We start from the raw sequence: 11,402 nt of genomic DNA on the forward strand, positions 1-11,402 counted from the left end.
CAATCTTTAAAGATTATGTAGTATATGATTCCATTTACATAACATTCCTGAAATGACAAAACTATAGAGATGGAAAGCAGATTAGGGGTTGCTAGGGGAAGAGAGGTGTCTGTGGTCCATAAGAGTGGCATAAGGGTCCTTGTGATAGAGATTCTTTATCTTGACTGTGGTGAAGGTCACAGGAATCCACACAGGATGGCATGCATGTACACAAATGGGTGCACATGAAATTGATGAAGTATGAATAAAGTTCGTTGATTGAATCCACATCTATATCCTCATATTAATGTTATACTGTAGGTTTTCAAGATGTTACTGGGCAAGAGCTGACCGTATAGGATTTCCTTGTGTTATATCTTACAGCCGCATGTGAATCTACACTATTACCAGGAAGTCGCTGTACACAGTAGTGTTTCAGAGCCAGAGAGCATCAGTTTGAATCCCATCCACTACCTCCTGTCTGTGCAACCTGTTACTTAACCTTCTGCAGCCTCAGACGGTTGGGTGCACAACAAGGGGAAAGGTGATGTCTATCCCAGAGGGTACCTTTTTGGTTTGTTTATTTTTTATTTTTTTACATTAAACAGGATCAGTTTCTGTCCTGTTACAACAACAGAACTTTTGACTTAATATAGAATATTACTTTATGATAGGGTATCAGGTGACTAAGATGATAAAATCTATCATCTGGTTAAAGGTATAAAGGACTCGTTTGCAGCAAGATAAATCATTTAGTGAAAAACTAGGCAAATACACACATATAAAAGCTGAATTTTACAAAACTGTGCTTTTTTTGCCAAGATTAAAGAGAGAACTACCAAACAATGTGCTTTGCCCAGAGAAAAGGAAAACATGTTTGGATGAGGCCAATCTATGACGCTGTTCCCCATGAATTTCTGCCGGTTTGCAAAGAGTATGGATACAGGCTGAGAAGGCCAGCAGAGAGCCCAAGCTGGAGGTGGAGCCAGGCCGAGCTCTGGGTGGTGTCAGAGGGCTGCAAAATAAGCTGATATTCCAGGATGCCAAGGTTCTCAGGACATGTAACCCAAGACCTTGAAGAGAAGTTGGACATAGAGACACAAGTTCATATTCTATTTTTCCCTGGAGATGTTTGCTGATGGCTAAGTGGGGAATAGTGAAAGGCTAAGAAATCAAGCAGAAAACTCTACTATGTGTCAGAGAAATAGCATCACTTTAAGCTCATGGTCCTAATAAGGTAAAACTGGAGCTCAGGGCTCCTTAGGAAAAGGAGCAAAGGAAGGCAGAGACCAAGCCTTGAAATGATAAAAGAAATTCTAACTGGCTTAAGGTGTTCTCCCCCTAATGTATCTGCCTGCTCTGAGAAGATACATTAAATAAAATCATATTCTGGAAGAATATAGTATCATAGAGAGGCTCTACTCCATTACTCAAACAAAAGTTTTAAAAATGTCATGCATACTATGAAATAAGACACAGAGAAAAAGCAGACAAGGAAACAGATCTGTAGATGATCCATTTATTAACACTGTAAATTATGGGTTTTAAAATAACTATAATTAATGTGTTCAAACCACTGAGAATATAAGACAAAGAGAAAAACTTAAAGCAACCAGAAAAAAATAGATCATATGATTTCAAAGGAGTAACAAGAAGTCTGACAAGCAGGATTGTTTTAAGAACCAGGTTCTTAAAACAAAGGGAAGAGTTGCCCAGAACTAAAGCATTGCCCTCAAGGAGCAAAGAGTAAGTATTACAGCTAACTGCTCAATAGAAACAGTGGATTCCAGTTGAAAAAGGAACTCTATCTGTAAAATGGTTAAAGAAACTAATATCCAACCTAGAATTCTCTATCCAGTGAAACTATCATTCAAAAGCGAGGACTAAAAAAAGATTTTCTCAAACAAAAACTGTGAACTATGAAAGTGCTATCTATCAGTTCAGTTCAGTCGCTCAGCCGTGTCCGACTCTTTGCGACCCCATGAATCACAGCACGCCAGGCCTCACTGTCCATCACCAACTCCCAGAGTTCACTCAGATTCACGTCCATTGAGTCAGTGATGCCATCCAGCCATCTCACCCTCTGTCGTCCCCTTCTCCTCCTGCCCCCAATCCCTTCCAGCATCAGAGTCTTTTCCAATGAGTCAACTCTTTGCATGAGGTGGCCAAAGTACTGGAGTTTCAACTTCAGCATCATTCCTTCAAAGAAATCCCAGGGCTGATCTCCTTCAGAATGGAAAGGTTGGATCTCCTTGCAGTCCAAGGGACTCTCAGGAGTCTTCTCCAACACCACAGTTCAAAAGCATCAATTCTTCAGTGCTCAGTCTTCTTCACAGTCCAACTCTCACATCGATACATGACCACAGGAAAAACCATAGCCTTGACTAGACGGACCTTAGTCGGCAAAGTAATGTCTCTGCTTTCGAATATGCTATCTAGGTTGGTCATAACTTTTCTTCCAAGGAGTAAGCATCTTTTAATTTCATGGCTACAATCACCATCTGCAGGGAAGCCCAGTAATATGTATGGAGGATATTAATCCAACTATGTCAATAACCACTTTGAACATCAATGGTCTAAATGCACCAATTAAAAGACAGATTGTCAGAGTGGATAAAAATACAGACCCAATATTATATTGGCTTCAAGAAATCCGCTTTAGATATAAAGAAAAATATACCATGCTAATAGTAACCAAAGAAATTAAGAGCAACTATGTTAATTTCAGACACAGCAGATTTTGAAACAAGGAAGTCTTCAGGGATAACTCAGTAGTGAAGTACTGAACACGTTCCACCAAGACTGGAAATAAAGCTATGATAGTCATTATTCAAAACTGTACTGGAGGTCCTGACCAAGGCAATAAGAATAAATAAATAAATATAACAATAATTGCAAAAAAATTGTCATATTCAATACTGATATATAGAAAAATTTTAAAAATTAATAGAATTAAGAGAATTCAGTATCACTGCCCCATATGTGTCAACATAAAAAAGCAATTACATTTTATATGCCATTCTGAAGGAGATCAGCCGTGGGATTTCTTTGGAAGGAATGATGCTAAAGCTGAAACTCCAGTACTTTGGCCACCTCATGCGAAGAGTTGACTCATTGGAAAAGACTCTGATGCTGGGAGGGATTGGGGGCAGGAGGAGAAGGGGACAACAGAGGGTGAGATGGCTGGATGGCATCACTGACTCGATGGACGTGAATCTGAGTGAACTCTGGGAGTTGGTGATGGACAGGGAGGCCTGGTGTGCTGCGATTCATGGGATTGCAAAGAGTCGGACATGACTGAGCGACTGAACTGAACTGAACTGATACCATTGTTGAGTAACAACAAATCAAAATGGAAAATAGTGGAAATATTTACAGTACCAATGTTGTCACTCAGTAACTCACTCCTGTTCAACTCTTTGTGACCCTATGGACTGCAGCACACCAGGCTTCCTTGTCCTTCATCATCTCTTGAAGCTTGCTCAAACTCATATGCATTGAGTTGGTGATGCCATCAAACAATCTTTTCCTCTGTTGTCCCCTTCTACCTTCAATCTTTCCCAGCATCAGGGTCTTTTCTAATGAGTCAGCTCTTCACATTAGGTAGCCAAAGGAGTGGAGCTTCAGCTTCATTATCAGTCCTTCCAGTGAATATTCGGGATTGATTTCCTTTAGGATTGACTGGTTTGATCTCCTTGCAGCCCAAGGGCCTCTCGGGAGTCTTGTCCAGCACCACAGTTCAAAAGCACTCAGCCTTCTTTATGGTCCAGCTCTCACATCCAGACATGACCACTGGAAAAACAATAGCTTTGACTAGATGGACCTTTGTTGGCAAAGTAATGTCTCTGCTTTTTAATATGCTGTCTAGGTTTGTCATAGTTTATTTTCTACGGAGCAAGCATCTTTTAATTACATGGCTGCAGTCACCATCTGCAGTTATTTTGGAGCCCAAGAAAATAAAGTCTGTCACTGTTTCCATTGTTTCCCTATCTATTTGCCATGAAATGATGGGACCACATGCCATGATTTTAGTTTTTTGAATGTTGAGTTTTAAGCCAGCTTTTTCACTCTCCTCTTTCAACTTCATTAAGAGGCTTTTTAGTTCCTCTTCTATATCAATAGAAGTATCAGATATCCAGTAATAAATCTAATAAAAGAGATGCAAGATATCTATGGAGGAAAATATAAAAAATTAACAAAATTTTAAAAAATTTAAAGAGCTAGATAAATAGGGTATATAATGTTCATGAATTTTAAGACTGTTATTGGAAAGATGTAAATTTTCCAAAATCAATATAGGTCTTATGCAATCACATAAAAATTCCAAGTTTTTTTTTTTTTTTTTTAACTGATGAGCTGTGTCAAAGATGTATGTGGTGGAATGGGGAGGAAGATGGAAGGGAGTTTCAAAAGAGAGGGGATATATGTATACCTATGACTGATTCACGTTGAGGTTTGACAGAAAACAGCAAAATTCTGTAAAGCAATTATCCTTCCTCCTCCTCCTCCTACATCACTTCAGTCGTGTCCGACTCTGTGTGACTGCATAGACGGCAGCACACCAGGCTCCCCCGTCCCTGGGATTCTCCAAACAAGAACACTGGAGTGGGTTGCCATTTCCTTCTCCAGTGCGTGAAAGTGAAAAGTGAAAGTGAAGTCACACAGTCGTGTCCGATTCTTTGAGACCCCATGGACTGCAGCCTACCAGGCTCCTCCATCCATGGGATTTTCCAGGCAAGAGTACTGGAGTGGGGTGCCATTGCCGTCAATAAAAAATAAACTAATTTTTTTTAAAAGATGTGGGAGAAAAGCAGAAGAAGAGTCATAGCAGGCTTAAAAGGATTCAGGAAACTGGAGGCTTGCAGGACCAAAAGTAAGCAGTCAAGACACAATGACACTACGTGGGATGGCCTAGGTCTCACCATCTCGGCACTGCTGGCATTGGCGATGGATGATTCTTCATTATGGAGCTGTCCTGTGTGATGTGGGATGTTCTACAGAAGCCCTGGCTTCTAGTCGTTAGATGCCAGTAGTATACACACACGCACACACACACACACACACACACACACACACACGCACATACACACACACACGTGACAACAAAAACTGTCTTCAGAAATTGCAAGATGTCCCTGGAGGGGGCAAAATCACCCTAGTTGAGAACTGTTGGAATAGACAAATAGAGCCCACAGAACGATACAAAGAATGAGAAACAGACCACACATCTATGGTTCCACAACTCATGACAAAGGCTTTGCCTCACACTACAGATATAGTACCACACATTACGTCTGCCTCACAGACAAAATCCAATTCCAAATGATCTGTAGATCAAATTGTTAAAGGTGAAAATTAAAACAAAGCTTCTAGGTGGCAATATAACAGAATATCTTCATGGCCTGAGGCCAGATAATAATTTCTTGAATAGGACACATAACAGCACAAACCACGAAGGGGGGAAGTTGATTTATTGGACTTGATTAAGGTAAGAACTTCTGTTCAGCAAATGGCACATTATGGAGTAAAAAGGCACACCACAGCACTGGAGAAGATATTTCTAATACAAATATTTGACAAAGACTACTGACCAGAATAAAGAACTCACACAGTAAGCAAAGGCAGACAACCCAGTAGAAAAAAATTGGCAAAGGAGTTGGACACTTCTCCAAAGAGAATATTCACATGGCAATAATATAAGAACAGGGACCCAACCTCATTAGTCAGCAGAAAAATGCAAACTAAAATCACATGAGATACTATTGCAATTCTATGAGCGTGGCTAAAATGGGAAAGTCGGACACTGCCTGGCATTGGAGAGGATCTGGAACTGAAACAATCCCGTGATGCTGGTGGATGTGTATACTGGCACAGGCACTTTGGAAACTGGCAACACTCATCAAAGCTGGACACTTCCTGAGCTCTGTGTAGGTGCTGATTTCTACCCAGATCATTTTTACAAGCCAGGGCACCCCTTTCCTAACTTCTGTGATCACTGGCTCCTGAGAAGTCACACCTTTTCCAAAGAATGACTGTACTGACAGGGGCTGCCTCACCTGAAAATGCCCATCATGGTGTGCTCACCCTCAGGGTGGGGAGCCCAACAGTCAATGCCTGGCTGATGAAAAGTCACTGAAGTCCTCAGGGGGTGACTCTGCAGCACCACTCAGCCCCGGAGACCCATGGAATCAGGCCTCCATGGGTTCCAGCCTGCCATGGCCTGGCTTGGCTCCCTCTCCTCCTCCTCTTTCCCTCACCACCCTATAGGCTCCTCCAGGGAGTGCTGCTTCTGTAAATCACCTGCCTGGCAGTATTCTTCCCAGGCTCTGCTTTGGGCCACATGACCCTAGCTGTTCAGCAGTACTCCGCAGAACTGTGCACCTACGTTCACCCAGGATACAAGCAAGGATGTTCACGGCAAAGCCAGTTATAACAGGACTTCCCTTGTGGGTCAGATGGCAAAGCACCTGCCTACAATGCGGGAGACTAGGGTTCAATCCCTGGGTTGGGAAGATCTCCTGGAGAAGGAAATGGCAACCCACTCCAATATTCTTGCCTGGAAAATCCCATGGGCAGAGGAGCCTGGTAGGCTACAATCCACGGGGTCACAGTCGGACACGACTGAGCGACTTCACTTTCACTTTCCAGATATGCATCAACAATATAGTAGATAAACCAGTTTCATCTTGTGGTGGAATATTACACTGCAATGAAAGGGAACATGCCACAACTACACCAACACGTGTGCCTCCCTAAACAAACCGATGAGGGAAAGAAGTCATGCTTTTATGTTTATATGAAGTTCAAGACAATCAGAGTGAACCGTAATGACAGGACTTCTGAGAAGGGTCACTTCTTGACAGAGTAGTAATTGCAGGAGGTGCTTCTGAGATGCTGATAATATCCTCTTTCTTGCTCTGGGGAGGAACAGATTTGTTAACTCTACAGGTATCATTTATAGACACTCATGTACATATGTTACATTGTAATAAAATCCACTTTTAGAAAGAGATCACATTCTTATATAGTCAGTAATGAATCGTACAAATGCACTGCAGGTTTACTTCTCCCATCTCAATCATTCATCCAGCAGAGCCAATGAACACCTGCCAGGCACCAGGCACTATTCTGGACTCTGGGGACAAAGCCGTGAATAAGATTACAACCCAGGAAAGGGTCGTACCTGGAATCCAACACTCGTCCATCCACCTGGGAAGCCTATGAAGCACAGAGAGACGTGTTTATTCAAAAATACTTGTACAAGGGTAATCTTTTGAGGTAATAACTTGTGACAGAATAGAAACAGGAGCTGCTGAAAGACTGCCTTTCTGGCTCATTTCCTGAAGAAAATCTGCAGCCACCGTCCAGAACATTAGCAGTGAGGACCCCAGAATGAAGAAGGGAAGGTCTCCCCTGATGACTCCTTAACCTCCAGAACTTTTGTGCCTCAAAAGGACTGCAAATGGTCTCCAAAATGTCTGTGATTGAATTTCCCTCCAGACTGCCAGGTTTTGCCTCAGACTCATAGTCAACTCAGTTGGAAGAAAATAAAGAAATATGACACTTCTCAGATCCCCACATTTGCTTGTAGAAATCCTCTCTGCACCCAGGACAGCAGTATTACCAATAAGAGAGCACGAGGACACGTGGGGAGGGACACCTGTACCCATTAGCTGAGAGGGAGAGAGTGAGGGTAGCTGGGAGTGAGCACGGGTTCCTTTAGTCAGTCTTCCAACTGCATTTTCCTGACCTACAAAATTTCAGATTCCTAGGGGTCACCTAATATTCACTCAGCATTAAGCACACACTCCTATCAGTCAGCAGAGAGCTCCAGGGGCCCCCTCAACCAGCCACCTCTGATGACACTGAGTGACTTTCACTTTTCATGTGTGTTTGTGTGTGTGTGTGTGTGTGTGTGTGTGTGTGTGTATACATATACACACACCTATTGGTTCCTTTTCTCTGGAGAAGCCAAATAGCCCGACAATGGCCCTAATACACAGGGCTATTAATTAGGATTATCTAAATAAGTCCTCTGCTCTACTTCCCCTGTAGCTGAAAAGTCAAAATGTATATTCATTAAAATTAGGTTCTCAGAGTGCCTCCTGCTGTGTTGATGTCAGGGGGATTTATCTATACTTCCCAATGCCTGAATAAAATCATTTTAATCACGGGTTTTGCATATCTTTCTTAAGGAAGACTAACTTAATGCTCATGCAATTCAAATTGCCATTCAGCTGTCTGTAATTTCAGTGACAACTGTCCCCATCATGCGTTCCTGCAACACTAATCAAAGACCTCGGCATGAGGCCAAAGGAAGGGAAGATGATCCTCCAAGCGGCAAGTTTAGGGATTCTGTACAGCAGTCAGTTCCAGCTGAACACAAGAGGATCTAGTTAGCTGAGTACACATTAACCCAACCCCCAGTTGCAAGGTTGCAGAGGGAAGAGAGAGTTGTCATAAAAAACACACTCCCCTATAAGTGACTGTCAGAATATTAGCCTTTCAAACAACCCAGCCCACTTACCTCCAGCTCCTGCCCTCACCACTGCACCAATGTCTTCATCAGCCAGTTCTTTCCATGAGAAGATGTGGGCGTTATCTGAAAGGACAGGACAAATTGGTTTCAAAGGAAACGTGAAAATCTTACAAATGATGCAGGATTTTACAAACTCCATCATGTGATTTTGGAAAACATAATCTCTTGCAGAGGCATTCACAAATGAGGACACGGCAGAGTCAAGAACTGAAAAAGAAAATTTACAAGAATGATGACAACACAGGCATTTTAAAAGAAAAATTGTTTAAATTAAAAAAAGTTCTTGACAGAGCGGTCATAGTGACTTTATTTATAATGGGCAATTAAAACAACCCAAACGTCTGTCAGGAAGTGTAAATAAATTGTGGTATATTCATAGCATGAAATAGTACACAGTAATATCTAAGAGTTAACTGCAAAGAACAGCAATCTGTACGAATGCTGCAGATGCTGTGTTGAGTGAAAAGACAGATGTGAAAGAACACTAACAGTGATTCCATTTACATGAAGTTCGGAAGCAGGAAGAACTTAGTTAGGGTCAGGAAAGTCCTCTGGGTAGAGAGGAGTTGCTGACTGTGAACAGCACAAGCGAAAACTCTGGGATGATCTGAATATTCTACATCTGGATCTGGATGTAGCCAGATAGAATAGGTCATCAAACTGAATTCCTAAGACATATGCACTTTAGTATAAGTAATACTTCAATCAAAAAATTTTAAGTGTGTTCTTGTGCAATGGATGAAGCCCCTGAATGGCTCTTCAAAAATGTCCTCTTCCTGACGGTTCTTTGAGAGCAAGCACAAAGTGAAGGATAGTGTGCAGTCATCCAGGCTTGTTAGGAAAATTACGCTCCCAAAAAGCAACACTTGCCAGTCACAAAAAGATGAATACTGTATGACTCCACTTATCTGAGGTACCAGGAGCAGACAAATTGATAGAGACAGAAGGCTGAGGGAGGGGAGGAATGGGGGATTAGGGTTTAATCGGGACAGAGTTTCAGTTTGAGAAGAAAAGAGTTCTGGAGATGGATGGTGATAATATGAATGTACTTAATGCTACTAAACGGTACACTGAAAAAATGGTTGAAGTGGTCAGTTTCATGTCAGGTATGTTTCATCACAATAAAAAAACTGGGAAAATCAACCCCTGACTCTTTCTCCATGTTAAAATTAGTTTATAGTTGTGATTATTATCTAAATTGTGAATGTAAGGCAAAATTATCTTCATAATTTTCATTTCATTATTTAAGATGAAACTTTATTTCAATCAGGTTTTTGTGTTTGTTTTTGGTATTTTTAAGCACTTAATAACAAATATCCATTAACCATTGTCAGTGAAGTCACTTATGAGGCCTTTTGCCAGAGGCCAATATTCTAGGATCACAAGGCGCTGCAGGGACAGAAGCCACAGTCTGGGGGACCTGCCAAGTTCATTCAAATTTCTTTTTTTCTTAAAGTGTATTTTAACTATTCCCTCCAAAACAGTCAAATAAGAAAGAGAAACATGTCTTCTTATAAGTCGTACATAACAAATCAGAACACAAGTTAGACTGTGTGCAGGCCTTGGAATAAAGTTCTCCACAATTTTTGTGCAAAATTTAATCTTCTTAAACATGTTTCACTGGCTCAGTAAGAAGGCTGAAACTCTGCACTGCAAATTTTGAAGATTCAGAGGTTTCTGCATTCTACTTTTATAAAATCATACAAGTAAGCACACTGGGAAGCCTTTCTCAAACACATTCAGGCAAAACTGGGAAGCATCTTGCAGGGCATGTGCCAGTACTGTGTTGAAGTATGTCTATGTGCGTGATGCGCTGTACATCTATGTTGTAGGTGAAACAGCAGCGATGCTCATAACCTCGATACTAGTCAGAATTTGTTCAGTGGACACTCTGTGGCAGCCCCATCCTGAGCACATTCATTATATCATCTAAATCCGCAAAACAATCCCATGAGTTAGATGATATTATGATCCCATTTTACCAAGGGAGAAACTGGTAAATGGATTTTGGTGTTTTATAACATTTTCTTCACTGAGGGATGAAATAACTGGCTCAAGATCACATAGATAGTTAGTGGGAGAGCAAAAAAACAGAAGCACCAGCAGAATCTGGTCTAAACCACTAACCTGTGCCACTCGGAGGGATAAGTCATCTTGAGGTCCAACTGCAGGAGAGATATTTTAGCACCTGCTAATTTAGGGTGCTCCCTCGGACACGACTGAGTGACTTCATTTTCACTTTTCACTTTCATGCATTGGAGAAGGAAATGGCAACCCACTCCAGTATTCTTGCCTGGAGAATCCCAGGGACCGAGGAGCCTGGTGGGCTGCCATCTATGGGGTCGCACAGAGTTGGACATGACTGACGCAACTTAGCAGCAGCAGCAGCAGCTGGAAAGGAATGTAAGCTGTGATAGCCATCGTCGGCAGGACTGGCTTCATGGGGTGCAACTTGCACGGCCACACTGGACCCCTCACCTTGGTTTACTTCTCCACTGTCACTGTCTTGATAATAATATAAACTTTAAAAAAAAAAAAAAAACTTTACTGGAGTATAGTTGATTGACAATGTCATGTTAATTTCTGCTGTACAAAAATGTCATGTCAATGTCATGTTAATTTCTGCTATACAGCAAAGTGATTCAGAAACACATATATAATCTTTTTCACATCTTAATAAGTTTTGCCCAAGGGTCCACATTTGACTTTGCACTGGGCGCCACAAAGCATGTACCCATCTTGATTATTGGTCATTCCTATTTGACATCCAGCCCTGCTGCTCCTTTTTCATCTCATTGATTTGCTTAATTAAAGAGACAGAAAAGTGAGGGACTGAAAACATTTACAGTTCATACTTATATACCTGTGAGAAGCAAAATAATCT

This window comes from Budorcas taxicolor, chromosome 13, assembly GCF_023091745.1.
Source record: "Budorcas taxicolor isolate Tak-1 chromosome 13, Takin1.1, whole genome shotgun sequence".
NCBI lineage: Eukaryota > Metazoa > Chordata > Mammalia > Artiodactyla > Bovidae > Budorcas > Budorcas taxicolor.